Source organism: Lupinus angustifolius, chromosome LG16 (assembly GCF_001865875.1).
Source record: "Lupinus angustifolius cultivar Tanjil chromosome LG16, LupAngTanjil_v1.0, whole genome shotgun sequence".
Lineage (NCBI taxonomy): Eukaryota > Viridiplantae > Streptophyta > Magnoliopsida > Fabales > Fabaceae > Lupinus > Lupinus angustifolius.
The window spans coordinates 6726758-6744932 of NC_032024.1; the positions used below are offsets into that span (position 1 = coordinate 6726758).

Consider the following 18175-nt stretch of genomic DNA (forward strand, 5'->3'; position numbering starts at 1 on the left):
CTTTCTTCCTTTCCTCTCATTACCCCTGATGTCACTGAAGGCTGGTTCATTGATGTCCTTGCTACTGTTTTGAACTGGAGGTTCCGCCGGTGGTGGTTCTGCATGGTGTATGGTCCGTGAGTCTTAGAGAAAACCGTCACGTGGAAGGTCAACAAGCTTAGTTTCTGGGTTGCCATGGAAACGCCGGAGCAAGGAGACATGGAACACCGGGTGGATGCGAATCGAAGGAGGAAGGTCGAGTTCATAAGCCACGGGGCTAATACTGCGTGTGACTCTAAATGGATCGAAAAATCTTCGGGACAATTTGTTTGAGCGATGACGGGTCATGGTTTGTTGCCTGTATGGTTGGAGCCGGAGAAGGACCCACTCCCCATCTTCAAAGGTAACATCTTTTCGTTTTAAATCTGCTTGTGACTTCATGCATTGTTGAGCATGAAGAAGATTTTGTTTCAAGGTGACTAACATCTCCGATCTGGATTTTAGGAGCTCACGGATCTATGGGTTTGTTATGGACCCCAGAAGGTAGTCTCAAAGAGTAGGTGGTGATCGGCCATAGAGCGCTTCAAAGGGTGTGAACTGAAGTGATTAATGCAGATTTGTGTTGTGCCAATATTCAGCCAGAGGAAGGTGAACAAACCAGCAGTTCGGGTGGGTACCCGTGAAGCAACGAAGGTAAGTCTGTAATCCTCTATTCACAACTTCTGTTTAACCATCAGATTGAGGATGGTAGGCGGCGCTATAGCATAGGGATGTCCCTAAGAGCTTGAACAACTCTTTCCAGAATCCACTAAGGAAAACGGGGTCCCTGTCCGAAACAATACTCTTCGTTACGCCGTTGAGTTTGCATATGTCGTTTAAAAAAGGACGAGCCAATGATTCGGCCGAGAATCAAGTCGACGGAGCAATAAAGTGGCAATATTTAGTTAGCTTGTCCATGATAACCCATATCACCGTATGTCCATCTGAAGGAGGTAAATGGGTTATAAAGTCCATGGATATGTCTTCCCATACCTTCTCAGGTATTTTTAGTGGCTGTAATAACCCATGTGGTTTCTGTGGCAGGGACTTGTTCGCTTGGCAGATGGCACATTCACGGACCATTTGCTTGACATGCTTTGTAACCCCAGGCCAAGAGCATGAAGCTGTGAGTTTGGCCAAGGTTGGTCGCCAACCAGAATGTCCAGCCATTGGTGATTCATGAAACTCTTTCATCAAAGTTAGCCGGAGGTCATCAACATCAGGTATGAAAAGTTTCTTTTAATAGAACAAGAATCCATGTGAAAAGTGAAACTGATTAGTGGCATTCTGTTGTATAACTGTTTGTCCAGGTGGTGTAGCATAGAAAGAATGCAACCGATCCATAAGTTGAGGTGTGGACGAAGTCATAGAGAAAAATTGGGTAGAGTCATCCGAATGGCATCGAGACAAAGCATCAGCGACTCGATTTGAGGTACCTAGTCTATACTTAATATCATAAGTGAACCCAATCAGTTTTGTAGCCCATTTCTGCTGTTCTGGTGTGTGGAAATCCTGAGTCATCAAGTGTTTCAGACTCTGTTGATCTGTGTAAATATTGAATTTTCTGCCAATTAAATACTGACGCCACTTTTTTACAGATTATGTCACCGCAAACATCTTCCGGACATAGGCTGATGCATGCTGCATCATTGGAGTCATTTTTTTGCTGAAGAAAGCCAAAGGATGCCCCTAGCGAAAGCACCGCACCTATAGCAACCGCTGAAGCATCAGTTTCACCATCGAATGACAAGGTGAAATCTGCAAGATGGAGCACTGGAGTTGTAGACATAACCTCTTTTAATTTTTTTAAAGGCACTGTGTGCCTCGTTTGTCCATGTAAAACATTGTAATTTTAATATTTCGGTGAGGGGAACGGCGAATGTGGCGTAGTTTTTTTTACAAACTTTCTGTAGAAACCGGTGAGTCCCAAGAAACCCATGAGAATCGTGTGAGAACGTGGCTGAGGCCATTCCTGCATTGCATGGATTTTGTCGAGTCTGGTCTGACCACTCCGACATAAATAATATGACCTAAATAACTAACCGTATCAACACCAAACAAACATTTGGAGAACTTGGCATAAAACTGGTTAGCAACAAGTAGGTCCAATATAATGCTCAGATGCAAGAGATGATCATTTAAGTTAGAACTCTAAATGAGGATATCATCATAGAAAACCAGAACAAACCTCCGTAAATGGGGCCTCAAGAGGTCATTTATTGCTGCTTGAAAAGTGGAGGGGGCATTAGTTAGCCCAAACAACATAACAAGAAGCTCATAGTGACCATCAAATGTCTGAAAGGCTGTTTTCGCATTGTCATTTGGTTGCACCATGATTTGGTGATATCCAGATCATAAGTCGATCTTGGAAAAAATGGTTGCTGCACCGAGCTCATCCAACAACTCATCAAGTGTGGGAATCAAAAAGCGATCACGAATAGTGATTGCATTTAGAGCCCGATAATCCACACAGAATCTCCATGGGTTCGATTCCTGTAAGGGTTGGTAACTCTTTCCCTTCTTCTAATCCATGATTACTACTATGATATAGAAAGAATGTTATCCCTCTCCATTTACTTTTTCTGGTTAAAGACTTTTCTCAGCCATCCTTTTTTAACAAGTAAAACTGGTGAAGAGAAAGGGCTTGTGCTAGGTGTTATAATTCCATCTTTTAACATTTCTTGAATCATTGTAGTCATGATTTCCTTTTGTGAGCGAGGATAACAATATGGTTTTACTGAGACAGAGGTCGAGTTAGGTAAGAGGGGAATGAAGTGTTCATGGGGGCGAGAGGGTGGTAGGCCTTGTGTTTTGCGAAAGATTTTGTCGAATTTGGTGAGTAGTGTTTGTATGTTGGGGTTGATTATTGGGGTAGGATCTGTGTTATGCGTGGGTGAGTGTAGTAATGGTAGAAATGTGATTGTATGGAATGAGGCAATTGCATCAGTATGTAGAAGGCGAGATAGTTGATGAAAGGTTGAGGGGGAAATATGTGTAGTAGGGTCACCTTGGAGGGTGATGGTGTTATCCCCTACCTTGAATGACATGGATGGGATAGCAAAATCAGAGGTGACTGGGCCTACTATTCGCAACCATTCAATGCCAAGGACAACATCGACCCCCTTTTCTCAGCCAAATTGGAGCACAAACCTGTACATTAAATGTAAGCCCCATTTCCTACCATCACTGGGAACTTTGGAGTGGGGTCGATGTCCAATTATAAGTAGCATGCCAGTCGTGGTTGAATCACATTATGGGAACTGCCCGTATCGACCAGAACTGTAACTAGGCGCACAGCGATGAAACATTGGAATCGTAGTGTCTTGGGTGATGGTTGGCCTTCCAGAGCTTATTCTGAAAGTTGGAAATGAATAAGCTCGTCAGGTGAAGGCACAATGTCTTCCTCAACAATTTCCATGGAAGACAAAAGAGGTTCGCCTGTTGAATCCAGATCCTTCACCATCATCAACATGAAGCGCTTTGGTTGGCATTTGTGTCCTTGGTGATATTTTTCATCATAGTTGTAACATAGTGCTTGGGCACGTCGCTCTTGCATTTGAGCAATGGTTAGACGACGTATTGGTAAGGCTGGTGGGGTAGATGGGGAAATGGATGAGGGGGTTGTTTGTGTTGGGGATCGTGGGTATTATAGTACAGGGTTGTGGGTGGTAAAAGGTGTGTACCGAGCAGGTCTAGGGGGGGTTTAGAATCTTTAATTTTTAATTCCACCAATTTTTCAAGTCCCAAGGCATCTGCTATGTGAGATGGGCGTAATACTACCAATTGGCGCCTTATCTTAGGAATAAGTCCCGACAAGAAACAATTTAGGATGACTTCGGGAGATAGTCCCCAAATTCGATTGCACAACTTTTTGAAATGCTTATGATATTCTTCCACAGACCCTGTTTGGCGGAGCTTAAACAACTCCGCTTGGTGGTTTTCATAATAAGAGGGACTAAACCTAGTCTCCAAGCACCTAATAAAATTGTCCCAATATGTAAATGTTGCATCGTGAAAAGCCCATTTGAACCAGCTAAGGGCGTCTCCCTTCATATAAAATGAGATAATATGAAGTCGTTGATCTGGGGGGACTTGATAGAGTAGGAAAAATTGCTCTGCTTGAAATAACCAGTCTAGTGGTTCAAACCCGTCAAATGGGTTAAGGTGCAGTTTTGGTGGTCTAGGCTGTGTGGGTGAGAAGGGCATTTGGGGAAAGTTTGGCCTTAGGTATGGATGAGGAGGTATGAAAAACGGGGAAACTGGGGAGTGTGTATAGTTTGGGAACTGGTTGGGGGAATGTAGTTGAGGTGGTGGTAATGGGATTGTAGGGTTAGTGTTGGAAATGTTTGAAGATCCAGATTGATTTGGGGTTAATTGAGGGGGTTCAGGGGGTTGAGGTGGGACCGTGTTCATACCTGCCAGTTTTTCAATGAACGAAGAGCTTCAGCAAAGGTCTCATGCTTGGAGTCTTGCTGCTCTTGGTATTCTTTGAGTTTGTCTGCGAAGAGTTGTAAGAGGTTGTCATCAACATCTTTGTTAGCAGGTTTAGGAGGCATGATATCAGGAATGAAAACACCAAGTTGATAGGGTCTTACTAGATAACTACTATAGCTGAAGAAATTGTAAGAGCAGTAACAGAAATTAAAAATAGAAATATCTTCATTCATAGCCTCCAAGCATTAACAATGCAGAGTTTAAATAAAGAAGCTTGAGCATTTAGGGTTACTAAAGAGACTGGACTTAGAACAAAGACCCATTCTGGAAATTAAAAGACAAAATTAAAATTAATTAATATTCCACCACAAGGTCAGAAATCCAATTGGGTCTTTGTTTAATACGTGTGGGCCTTTGGACCATGATAGGACGTGGGCTCTTATCATCTGGCTAGGAGAGCATGCTAACTTTACACCATGTGTTAATTCCAATTTTATTGTCTATTAACTATATAAGAAAAAGAACTCATTCCACCATTTCTCTTGGACACGTGTCATCTCATCAGACAAAGTTTTTTCGCCCAAAAACACTCACATCCACTATAATACATGGTTACACACCATATCATAGTCGTCTTACACTTACATCACTACACATGTGTTTCATTTCCTTCGTTTTCTCTTCATTTCATTTCTCTGCCCCTTTGTTTCTTAACTCTTCATTCACATTCATTTCTTTCTCTTAATTTTTGTGGATCCATCACTAATGTGTTGGTTCATTATGGAGTATGTGTATAGAATAATGTTTTAAATCTCTCATACCATCACAGTTTTTTATTGTTTAGGTTGATGTTTAACAAACCATTTTTTTTCTAATTTTTACTACCTTTTGATGGATCTGTCGCTGATGTGTTGGTTCATTGTGAAGCATGTGTAGATTAATGTTCTAAATCTTTCCTACCATTGTAGTTTTTCCATTGTTTATATTGTTGTTTAACAAACTCATTTTTTATGTTAATTGTTTAAGCTTTCCTACCATCAAAATCAATTGTCTCATGCGACTGCACATGTAACATGGGCGTTCTAAACCATTTGAATGCACGATTAACATGCGTGTCCTAAACCATGTGAATGTACGGATAACATGTACGTTCTAGACCATGTTAATGCACAAATAACATGCACAATCTTAACCATGAGAATACATGTGTAACATGCGCATTCTTAATCATGGGAATGCATGTGTAACATGTGTGTATTCTTAATCATGTGAATGCACAGATAATATGTGCACTCTTAACCATACGAATGCGCATAACCATGTGAATGCACAAGTATCGTGTGTGTTCTTAATTATGTGAATACATGAGTAGCATGTGTGTTATTAACCATGCGGCAAAAAATATTACCTCGTGCTAATCACGGGTAACTTACTAGTTAGTAATTTAAAATTTTATGTATGTAGGGACCAATTTTACTAATGGTTAAAGTTTAAGGATTAATTATGAAGAAAAAATAGTTTACAGTGTATACATATAAACACATAAACTTTAAGGGGTTTACTGAACTTTTCCCTTGTAATTATAATGGTGGTTATAAAATGCAATTTAAACCATCGTTCTTCTTAGTAAAGATTGCAACTTGGGCCTTTTACCTCAAGCCCAAACAAAAAGTAGAATTAAAAAAGACAAGGCTGTTGTTTTAATAAATAGCAAATGTATTGTTGCACTTGATTCCAACGTGGAAGCCAGCATGGATGTGAGGATTGATCAAACATTGCACAGTCCCAATTATTTTATGAAGAGTAAATTTAGAGGGTTTGAAAATGGGTCTTCCTAAAAAAAAAAGGGTATGATGTAGCTCCATTATCAAGGGAAGTTCAGGATAATGCTTTGGAGGAGGCGTAGAAGGAATCAAATTGAAGGGGTGTGGATTGAGAAGGTTTGGTGTGCCGAAGAGAAGGAAATTGTAGATGGGGTTACTAACTATTTTAAATCTCTCTTTCATTATGCTCAAAGTCCAATCCTACAATTGATGGGGTGGATTTATCCTCTCTTTCGGAATCCCAAATTTCTGAGTTGGATGAGAATTTTTCGGAGGAGGAGTTAAAACATGCAGTTTGGAGTTGTGCTAGTGATAAGAGTCTAGGCCTAGACGATTTTAACTTTAAGTTCTACCAGAAATTTTGGGATCTTCTCAAATATGATTTGGGTCGTTTGTGGATGATTTCCATGAGAATTGTAAACTTCCGAAGGGGTTGAATTCTTCTTTTATTGCTTTGATTCCTAAGATCAAGAACCCCAACAATATTGAAGATTTTAGACCAATCTCTCTGGTGGGTTCAATGTACAAGATTATTGCTAAAATATTGGCAGGAAGACTTAAGAATGTGGTGGGTTATTTAATCTTTGCTTGCCAATATGTTTTTCTTCAGGATCGTAACATTCTTGATGCAACAATATTGATTAACGAGGTTATTCATTTTGCGAAGAAGGACATGAGTGTAACGCCCCGAAAATCATTTCATAATTACTATATTTAATCTCTTGGAAAAATGAGTAATTTTTTTTTCTTTTATGTAACATATAAGTTAAAAATCATTTTTTTTCCATTTTATCTATTCTCTTTCAAGACGTCATATTTTCAAACCTTTGCGAAAATAATTTCTTAATATTTAAAATGTAATTGAACGAAACACAATTCTTTTTTGAATACTTCTCATTAATCAATTCTTGAATTTGTAATACGTACATTATGGTTTACAAAATACAAGGCGGAGTCTATTCTCCGCCCCTAACAAAGACTAAATATAAAAATAAAAATAAAATAATGTCGGGGGCGTTGGCATTACAAAAGTACCCTACACAGGTTCCCTATCAAAAGAAAGAAAGGAGCTCCTAGACTGGTCGTACACTGAAAACCTCACTCGGGTCTTCCTCGATCTCCGAGTCTGAAGAGATCTTTATAACCTCCACTGAATCCTATATGCAAATTAATTCTACACAGTCATCGTCCTCCACCACCTCATCTGCTGCCCAATCCATCGAAGGGTTCGGGGTGTACCCCCTAAGCCCCGATGAAGTAGTCATGCCTGATCTTTTCGCCCCTCTTGGCGTTGAGTCAGTAAATGAGAATCCCGGTTGGGGCTAGGTCCTGACAACCTCCAATCTGCCTTGTGCCTCAGCTGGTGCGGATGAACCGACAGGTACGGACCTTCGGTCTGGTAGGGTGAACGATGCTTCCTGAACTGCGTAATGTGTCAGGAGATGCAACACAGAGCATCACATATGAGATCCAATTCTAGGTCGCAATGACCTATGTAGGTGTATCGGTTTCCTTCAACGCTCCATGCCCCCTCCTGGGACATGGTAAAGCGGTAGCCCTTGATCATCGCCGATCTGTCCATCTAAATATGGATGTATACGAGTACACCAGAAAGAAAGGGAAGGAGTAAAACATCTCATGAAAAACTTATCATTGACGTCGTGGAATTACACAGAAAATCACCCCAAGACAAAGAACAAGGACATATATATCATATGATCATACACGCATATATTAATGATGAATGAAGTATAAAACTTATGATTTTAGAATCAATATCGAGAAATACCATGTATGCATCTTATGCATATGTCCACCATATTTACACCATTATCCTCTCAATAACTATTCGAAAATAACCGAGAGTACATGTCCTATAACAAGCCGATCTGATCGCACCAAAACTTATTCATCGCAAGGATATATATATGATCGATCTATTCCAACAGAACTTTCCATTTCAAGATGGTGTCGTATCAAACATTTTTTGGGCATCCCTTTCATCGACCCTGATTGCAAAGAGGGGTTGTCAAAGATTGTCTAGTTGGCGTTGTGAGCACTGTCGGATCCAACAAAATACTGCCATCACCGCCCCTCTCAACATCTCGGGGCTCGTTCATCTCCTATAAATTTCCTCTCCACTACTTCATTATTCACAATGAATATGCACACTAACCGAAGTTAGCAAATTAAATCTTTTAATCCATCGTTTATAACGATCTACCCAACTTAAGACATCTCCCATCGGGAATGCTTCTAGTGGGATCTGATCTTAACATTTAAACCATAGAGAATAAACCTCAGCACCACTACGAACCATCACTAAATCACCCTGGACGACTCTCAATCCAAGCCTCTTACGGTCAGACGATCTCGCTGCATGAGATATAATACTTCTCAACACCACTACGAACCATCACTGAATCACCCTGGACGACTCTCAAGCTAAGCCTCTTACGGTCAGACGATCTCACTGCGTGGGCATAATATAACATTTGCGGGCCTCGTCCTTAACCATGCAATTATTTACATACATCACTTTAGATATGACAACTCTTCTTTGTATCATTTCCAAGAGTTTCATATAATCATTCATCTTTACAACATTTAGTTATTGAAAGAACATTATATCCAATAAAGGTGTTTTAGGTTTTATTGAATATGATTGGAAGTAAATGAATTCTTCATGGCAAAAATGTCATTAGACTCTCGCACATGTGAGAGTTATCGTTCAGACGACTTAAGAAGTCTTGTCTGTATGGAGCCCTCTCGCTCAAGCGAGAGCTGTCTTGCTCAAGCGAGAGAATCATCGTTTTTATAAGTCACTTGTGGCTCAAGCGAGAGCTGTCTCACTTAAGCAAAAAAACAACCATTTTTATTTGTGCATATTTCAGATCAGGCGAGAGCTGTCTCGCCCAAGCGAGAAAACCCGTTTTCTCTGGACACTTCTTGCTCAAGCGAGAGCTGTCGCTGTCAAGTGAGAAAAGCCTGAAACTTAGTTAAATGGCTTTTCTCAATGAAATTTTTTCTCATTTATAACACATGTTTTTAAGCCTTGAATTTAATAATTATCTCATACATATAATTCTTAGAACAGTTATTCGAGCAATATTCAACAGGAATAATCATGGCATATTCATACATAATCTAACATAATTCGGCATAAGAAATATTGTTGTACTTAATCCATACAAAACATACAATTGATTAAGTACAAGTTTTCTTAATACCCAAGACAACTCCAAACTTGTGAGGGGGCTTGGAGGTCTTGAAGCATATTCAGACACCACTGTGTCACGATGTTTTCTCCTTCACCTGAGTGTGTCGTGCATATTGTTTCCTCGATTCTAGGAGAGCTTAATTCGTCGGGTCTCTTCTCGAACTCTTCATTACGCTAAAATCAAAATAACGCTAATTAGGTCACTTTGATAATTATTATTCTTACGAAATAACATTTTACGCGAAAATAAAACTTCCGATCTAAAATGAACTTAATCGCTTTTATCCATCCAATTCAAGGTTATGTATTTCTTAAATCTTCATTTATCATTGAAAGTCTTACAACACAACAACACTTTCTAAAGTAAAGTTTTAACAAAACTTATAATAGAATTATGTCATAATCTATGGATATACACTAGGTTAGTTCCCAGGAAAGAGAGGTGGGTTGTAAAGACACACTTAAATATCAAGTCTTTCCTTAAACAAAACTTTTCTAGACATGTATTTCCACTTCATTACATTTTTCCGGTAATGATAACTATTCATAAAACTTGTCTTTTCTTTTGCAAGTAAAATATTTTTATTAAGATACCTTTTTAAGTAAGACTATTAAGCTAGATTTACCATTTTAAAGTAAGCCAACTTAAACAAAAACGATACTTTTAAATCAAGACTTTTTAAGTCAATCTTACCACTTTAAAGTAAGCTAACTTAACCAAGATCCACCATTTTAAATCATTTTTCTATCTAAGACTTCATAACACTTTATGTTTATAAAGTTAATACTTTTTAGGTCAATCTCCTCATTTAAAGTATGCTACTAAAGAAAACACAACTAACTTCATGATCATCTCAACACCTCCAAATTTTAGGATAACCTCAAGGGTTAATAGGTGTTGATTTCATAGTCATGAACTATAAATCATAAGTTAACACTTTTACTACTTTACTATCCAAAACATTATAACACTTTAAGTTTATGAAGTCAAGACTTTAATAAATCATCTTTTATCCCAAATCATTACCTTAACATGGAAATCAAAGAATAACATATGCTAAACAACCTTCCAAAGAATGACATATGCTAAACAACCTTTTACACATAATAACTTTCAAGAATAGACATAAACTTTTCTTAAACACAATAAATGTTCATTTGATGTTCAAATCATCACTTTTAAACACATTCAAATACTAACAACAATTTCCAATATTTCTAAAGCAAATAAATTCATCTAACTTTGTTCAAATATATAGTTTTTCCATCTAAGAACGAGGAAGAAATTTTAAGTTTTACATAAGTCAAACACTACACAAAGGTTCATATGATTTCATTATCATCCCCTTTAGTCATGACTTACAAAATATTTAAGTCATTGTGCTCCATTGGTTCAACATAACTCTTAATTTGGTTGAAAAGAAATGAGAAACAAGAAGAAAATAATACCTCAGCTTTATTACTTCAATATGAACTACAACCAGAGTGTTTTGAGAAGATGATCAAAATGGAAATTTGTTAATGTATAACAAAACTAACTAAGATTATTTATAGAAAACTATCTAACAGACCCAAGTAAAAGAAAAGAAAAATAAGCTAAAATAAAAAGTTCCAACATACTCTAATATTATTAGAGAATGACTTCTACCCGTAGAAAAAATAGAAAAGTTATGGAAGTTTTATTAGTGGAAGTCTCGTGAGAAAGTAGAAAAGCCGTGGAATAAAAGAATTTAACAATAACTAAAATAAATCATAATTATGGTTTACTAAGTTTTCTCGTCCTGGTTTACAATGTTTTGTTGGTCTACACTCTAATAGGATCATGCATGGTTTGAACTATTTATGGTCATATTTTGGTGCTTTATGATTTAAGTAAATTTTAACTTCATTTATGTAGATCTATCTACTTTTGGTGATATGTTTTATTTCATTTTGGTTGGGGACAGTTCGGTTCACTTTAATTTCGGATTGGTATTATGACAGGAAATTTTTTCTAGTTCAACATGTCTAATTTGTTTTCCCTTTTTAATGGATGTGGTGTAAAAGTTCATCAATAAGAAGAAATAAAGACAATACAAATTGAAAGAGAAAAAGGTGAATTATTCGCTCAACTAATTTTGATTCTTGATGAGCAGAATCTTACGACTAGAAATCCTTAATTTATTATATATGCCTTGCTGAGTGAGATTGAACTCTCCGAGCAAGATATTTTTTTTGAGTGAGACTCTTCTTCATTAATGAAGAAAAAAATGATGTGAAAAGGTAAAGTAAAAACAACATACATTACTATTTATATCATTTTTATTTAATATAAGATTAAACTTTTTATTTTATATCGTCTTTCTTGCTGGTGACCAAACCAAAACTATGTACCTCATCCTCATCGCTCAACAATAGCTAATGAACTGAAAGAAAATTACAATCTCGATTACTAAGAGGCAGAGCCATTGAGTTTTTGTTTTTCAAACTCACTATTTTTAATTTAATTATCTAAATTATAAAAAAAAAACTTTGATAAATGATTTTAAAAACATAGGTGATCAGTTTCTAACTTTCTATAAAAGCAATGACTACTGAAAGGGATGATCTCCAGTAATGAATAGTCCTCATTTTATTATTAGTTTTAATAATAAAAATGTCATTACAAATATAAATAGAATGATATAATTGTCATTGTATTTTACTTTTTTTTGATAGTTTTCTTTGCAACACTTATCTATAGTACGGAACAGGAATCTGACTCATGTAATACAACAATTAGTTCATTATATCATAATAAATAGAGTAAACATATTTATTCTATATAGTTTGGACAAAATCACATTTCTCCATTTTGGCTCGATTGAGACAAAACAAGATTACTGAAGTTTGGTTTCTTTACATTCATTATGTGATAATCTAATTGTACTTTAACATCTCAATTCTCACTTTGATTACTAAATCCATCAGGGTAAAATTTCGATTCCTTAAAATAATTGATATTGGCTTCTTAGCCTTGTCATCAGGTGTTTCTAATCAACATGATTCATGACTCCTAAAACAATGACCAGCCACCAGCAGACACAATCACTTTCATTTGTTTGTTCATTTCCTAGCATATAGTTATACCAACTTCATAAAACTATTAACAACCCAAATAAAATATTATATTATTTATACAATGTTAATATAAATATTTATATATCATTCATTTTATTATTTTTCTTTTAAAGAACTAATAATAATAAAACATAAATAATATAATAACATTATATAAAATATTATATTAATATAATAACATTACATATTTTTTTCTCATAATAAAATCTGATAGAAGAATATAACAGAACTAAAAATGCATGAAGCTAGCTAGACACAAAATGCTAGCCTTACCCTACAAGTCATCTATCATTGACTTATGTACCTACACTGCACGCATAAGAGTGGTGGAGTCAAATCAGCTACATGTAGGTACAAACCTTTAAAATTTCATATAACTCAGTGATATTTATGGAAATAGAATAGTGGAGAAACATTGTTAACCAACTAAATGTAACTTATGTTAGTATGTATGCATTATTGTATTTTTATAGTTGATAAAAAAAGATATAGTGCTAAAAATATTACTACAGCTTAGGATATGAGCCAGAATAATCTCAACTTCTCAAAAAGATTTGAGGGGTATCATATAGGTAATATGATTTAGGGAGAGTTTGGTTTCATAATGCGTATGACCTAGTCTTACATGCATGTAAAATAAACATTGATGATATTCCTTATGCATTTCATGATCCATAGTTATAATTCTGGAAGTGGACTTGGCTGAACACCTAAAGCACCTCATACTAGAGCTATTACAAAACAGATGAAACTATTACTTAGAATCAGAGTTGATTTCCCCTAGGTTGATCTTCAGGCAAAATAATGGAGATTATTGGGTTGAATTTCGTAAGCATTGAATGAAAGAAAAATAAATGATGAGTTAAGATAAATGCATTAGTTCTCCATGTATGTGTAGTTACTTATTTAAACTTTTTTGGCCAGTTTAACATTTTCTGATTTTTAATATAGTAAAAACTTAATATTATATATTAATACTTCCATAAATAAAATCTTTACAATCCAATTTAAACATATAAAATTTCATAAAAGTGTATTTAAACATATATAACATAAATAAAACCTTTTTTTTAACTGTGCACTAATGAAGATGATATGAATTCAAGAGCCTTGACACTGTTGTTGTGTGGGTTTGAATCCCACTCTATACAATCCAATTTTAATATATTAAAGATGATAATGGCACAAATAGTAAAGATTAAAAATAAATAATTAATTATGTGGGTTTGGTATTGATTATATTTTTAGTTAAACTGTGTGATTATGATATGTTAAAATTATAATCTCTTTATGTATGGGTATCTTAACTAAAAATTGAATATAAATTAATTTGTTTTGTTTGGATAATGTAAAAAGATTACATTTTACATAGTAGAAAAAAGTATGAGGTTATTTTTTATGTTAGTATTATTTTGGATATTTTTACACTATTTTTTAAATATACAATTTTTAATATTTACTATCATATATATTTTTACTATTTTTTTTAATTTTTAATATTACATAACAAAAACTAAAAATATATTAAAATAAAATATAACATAAAAATCAGTATCAATATTTGAGATACAAATAAATAGAAGTTGTTAAACTTAAATTATACAATTCATAAAATAAACAATACACAAATATCAAATTTTATAATAAGAAAAAATAAGAAGTGAAAAAATTGAAAAAAATAAACTAACCCAAAATAAATCTAACACATAATTTTGGAGGTTCTACTTTTTAGTTTTAGCACATATATAAATATAATTTTAAACAACAAAATAAGCAAAAATTATGTGTTTTCATCTGAACATTTATAGCACTAAACATTTATTACGAGCCTACCATAGGAGCAAAAAGAACTACTCCATTATTTGACTTTGCAACGTGACTCCAACTTTGATTATGATAATTATTCATTTTTTTGACCAAACATTTATCATTAATAGCTACTCATTTTTTATTTTAATAATTTTATCTCTTTTTATTAATAATAAAAATGTAATTTCAGCAAGCCCTTTTATTTTGCAACACATCTCTTGAGACTTTACAGATTGGTGTAATAAAATTGGAGCCAAACTAATTTGGTTAAATCCTAAAACCATAGAATAAAGGTATATTTATACGTAAATTTTATAATCACAAGAAGTACCTGGTTCATGATTTTCTCCGCTAGACTCATAAGTGATCTCCACAAACCCTATATACTCACCAATGTTCATCATTTTCTATGTACAAAAACCAGAGAAAGGAAATATTAGTGTAGTACCAATAATAGCTTGAGAACTGTAGGAGTGTGAAAAATGTAGAGTCAAATAGAGAACAGTGCATAACAGTAGAATGAAGTGATTGGTGCAAAAGGAGGATAGACATGAGAGAGAAATTTAAAGGGGTAATGGGAACCCACCACACTTCACCACTCATCTCTTTCTTTTTTCTCTTTATTTAAAGTACGAAGGGTCTTCATTTTTCTGTGATAAGGGTCTCTTTCAAGTTTCAATAAGGTAAAATTGTGAGTTCTTCAATTATCTAGAAGAAGAAGAAGAAACTAGAAAGAAAAATACCCTATATGGTTCTGATTTTCTATATATGGATTCTCCCTAATACAAAGAAAAATATGATATATACTTACCTTTGTTTTGATATATATGTATTTTTGGAAATAGTGCTTTGCCAGATTTGTGTGGATATTAGATCTTCAATCGCTTTCCCTTCTTCTCTGACTCTCATGAAGACATTGACACTTCCTTTCTTTTTCTCTCTCTTTCTTTCAGTGTTTTTATACAGTTTCTCTTCCGTGATTTCTGCTTCTGGTCCTTAATACTATTCCTTTTCTTTCATCATTATTTTTCTTAATTTTTTGACTTATTTTTTATATTTTACTTAATAGATTATGCTCCATCCATCGTATAAATAGATTAAAAAATTATACTAAACTGTCTTTTATATGAAGGAGAGGTAGTATAAGGATGTTGGTATTCTAACTCATATTTTCTTTACTCTTATAGCTACACTTGCTTCAGATATGGTGCTTTGATTAAAGCTTAGAACGGTAAAGCAGTAAGTTCAAGATGTATTTATTTTGATTTGATTTACATTCTTGTTGATTAATTACATTATATTTGATAACAGTTGGCCGTTTGATTTTTGTGCTCATCAATATTATTTATGCTTATCAATATCACATATTGCATTTGTGATTTGATCTGAGAAAGCATGATTTCTTATTTTTTTTAGAATGTTTTGGCATAATCATGTTCCTTTTATGCTGTGTATTGATGTATTTTCAACTGTTGTGCATGGTTTTCAAAGGGTTGGAAAGAAGAGAAGCCTATTATATTTTACTGAACGAAAATGTTTCTTAGAATCTCTTGTTTATTTTCTCCAATTGTGTTGGTAGCTTTAAGGATTTAGGGCTAGGTTTCTTGTATTTGATCTTCCATAATTTTAGAAGCCATTTACAATCAAGTTGTTAAATAATGTTTATTTTGGGTTTTTGAAATACCTTATTTTGTTTTTGAAATAATAACTTACCAACCAGAATCTTTTCAAGAGAGATTTGTTACAAAATATATGATTATTTGATTCCAAAAGATCTAATCCAAAAACCTCAAGTTTACGGCAAATGTGTAATTTTTTTCTCCAATCATTATGAAATTGTAAGGATTATAGATCTTTTCAGAATTAATCCCTTCTCTGGAGAAATATTAGGTTTGGTCTCAGATTAAGTTTCACAAGTTGGTGGCTGTAGGGTTTATCAGTGGTAATATGAATTGTAGGTCTTTTAGTACTATAATCCCATCTTTAACAGGAATTGCTTCAAATGATTGCATATAGTGCCTGTTTCTCATGGTGTTCCAATTGTTGTTGCCCTTAGTACTCCTATTAATTGAATTCTATAAATTTATATGCCTCCTGAAAAATGTTATGAAATCAGACTATGTTGATTTAGTAGTTTTATTCCTATCATTTTTTCTTCCCTTGATTAGATTAATTGATTGAGCAATTCATGAATTATATATATTTAATCATCAAAGATTCCAAACACACTATCCTTTGTGTTTTCAAATGTAAAATTGTCTACATTTTGCACAATTGTATTTCCCCATTGTCTCATTCATTTGATATAGATTTGTGTGATTTCATATATGATGAAATGTTGTGACATACTTGCCATTGAATCTCCTTTCGAAAGCAAAGAGTTATAGGTATGGTTACTTTGGATTAATGTTGAAGATATACATTACGAAGATTAGTGTAAGAGTCTAAGAGAGCTTCCTTCAGTCCACTCATGGATGAGTAAAGGGTTCGAATTAGCTGCCGACTCATTCATTCAAACACAATAGATGAGGCTTCATTATATGTTGCTATTGTGAATGTGTGAATGATGCGGGAGATAAATTTCTTCCTTTTGTTGTCTTTGCTTGGACTGAAGGGAGCTCCCTTTTACTCATTTCTTTCCTTCAACCCTATGATTTTTGGAATAAAAAATGTGTTCAATATCATTTGTGTTCATGCAAACTGGAGATTCCATGATTAACATTACTCTGAACCTATCAGAATAATACTTGAATTTTCTTCTAATCTTGGTTATATTATATACCTGTCTGTCTAGAAAATTATTGGTTTAGAGCTTATATATTTATAGCTAATCTATTTTTCCCTGGCCTCAGTTAATGCATTTGAAGAATAATAATCCAATATATGATGGATAGTCCTTGTTTTGAATTAGTGATTTGGGTTAGATTCCCATAAATTTTGTGGCTTGAGGTTATCTAAAGTTTTTACCATGGAAAAAACACTTCGAAATTATTTTTTACAACTATTTTGGTGGTCCTATAAATAATTTATGGATCTACCGGAAGGTTTTGTTTTTGGAAATTACTTCAGTATAAATAAATATAAATATAAATACAAGTTGCTACCACATAATTGTACCTGGTGTTTTCACCACGTGCTGTTTGAAATATTCTCTTCGTTACTCTCTTGTAATATTATATTAGGTCTAGGCATCTAGTGTTTTTTGTTTCAGATTACTTTAGAAGAGTAATATTATTTATATTTAGGCAAAGTCCTATATTACAATGGCTCCTCCAGAACTGGAATTCCTGATTCTGCAGGTAAATTGTGTGGAGTCCCACTTCTACTGTGACTAACCAGTATTATTGCATTATTTATTTATATTTATTTATATTAATTTTTATGAATTGTGCTGCACTTGAACAGTTTTGTCATTTATTATAAATTTATAATGCTTACCTTCCATTTTGTTACACAATTTTACTTTGATTTTCTGTTAACAGTTAGGGTAAATTTTATATGAAGCTAGATGTGCAGAGAAATGTGCACAAAACCCTATCTATGAGTGTGTTCTGAAAAAAAAATCTATGTAATGGATGTGTTTGAAATTCTGATTTATTAGTCAGAATTTTTTACTAAATATATTTGGTTTTGCTATATTTTTCTAAAGTTGACATATTCTTACTATTTATTAGTAAATAAAACATACATAGTCAATGTTTTGAGAAAATAAGGGGCTGCGGAATTATTCTCATCATGTTTTCTTCTCTCCACCACACCCAATTGGATCAGT

General features: G+C 34.3%; 1 long non-coding RNA gene across 1 annotated transcript; it reads left to right on the forward strand.

The window, feature by feature from the left end:
- On the forward strand, positions 14643-17255 carry LOC109329053. Its single transcript, XR_002105511.1, has 2 exons — positions 14643-15086; positions 15591-17255. It is a non-coding gene; the product is annotated as an uncharacterized LOC109329053 (long non-coding RNA).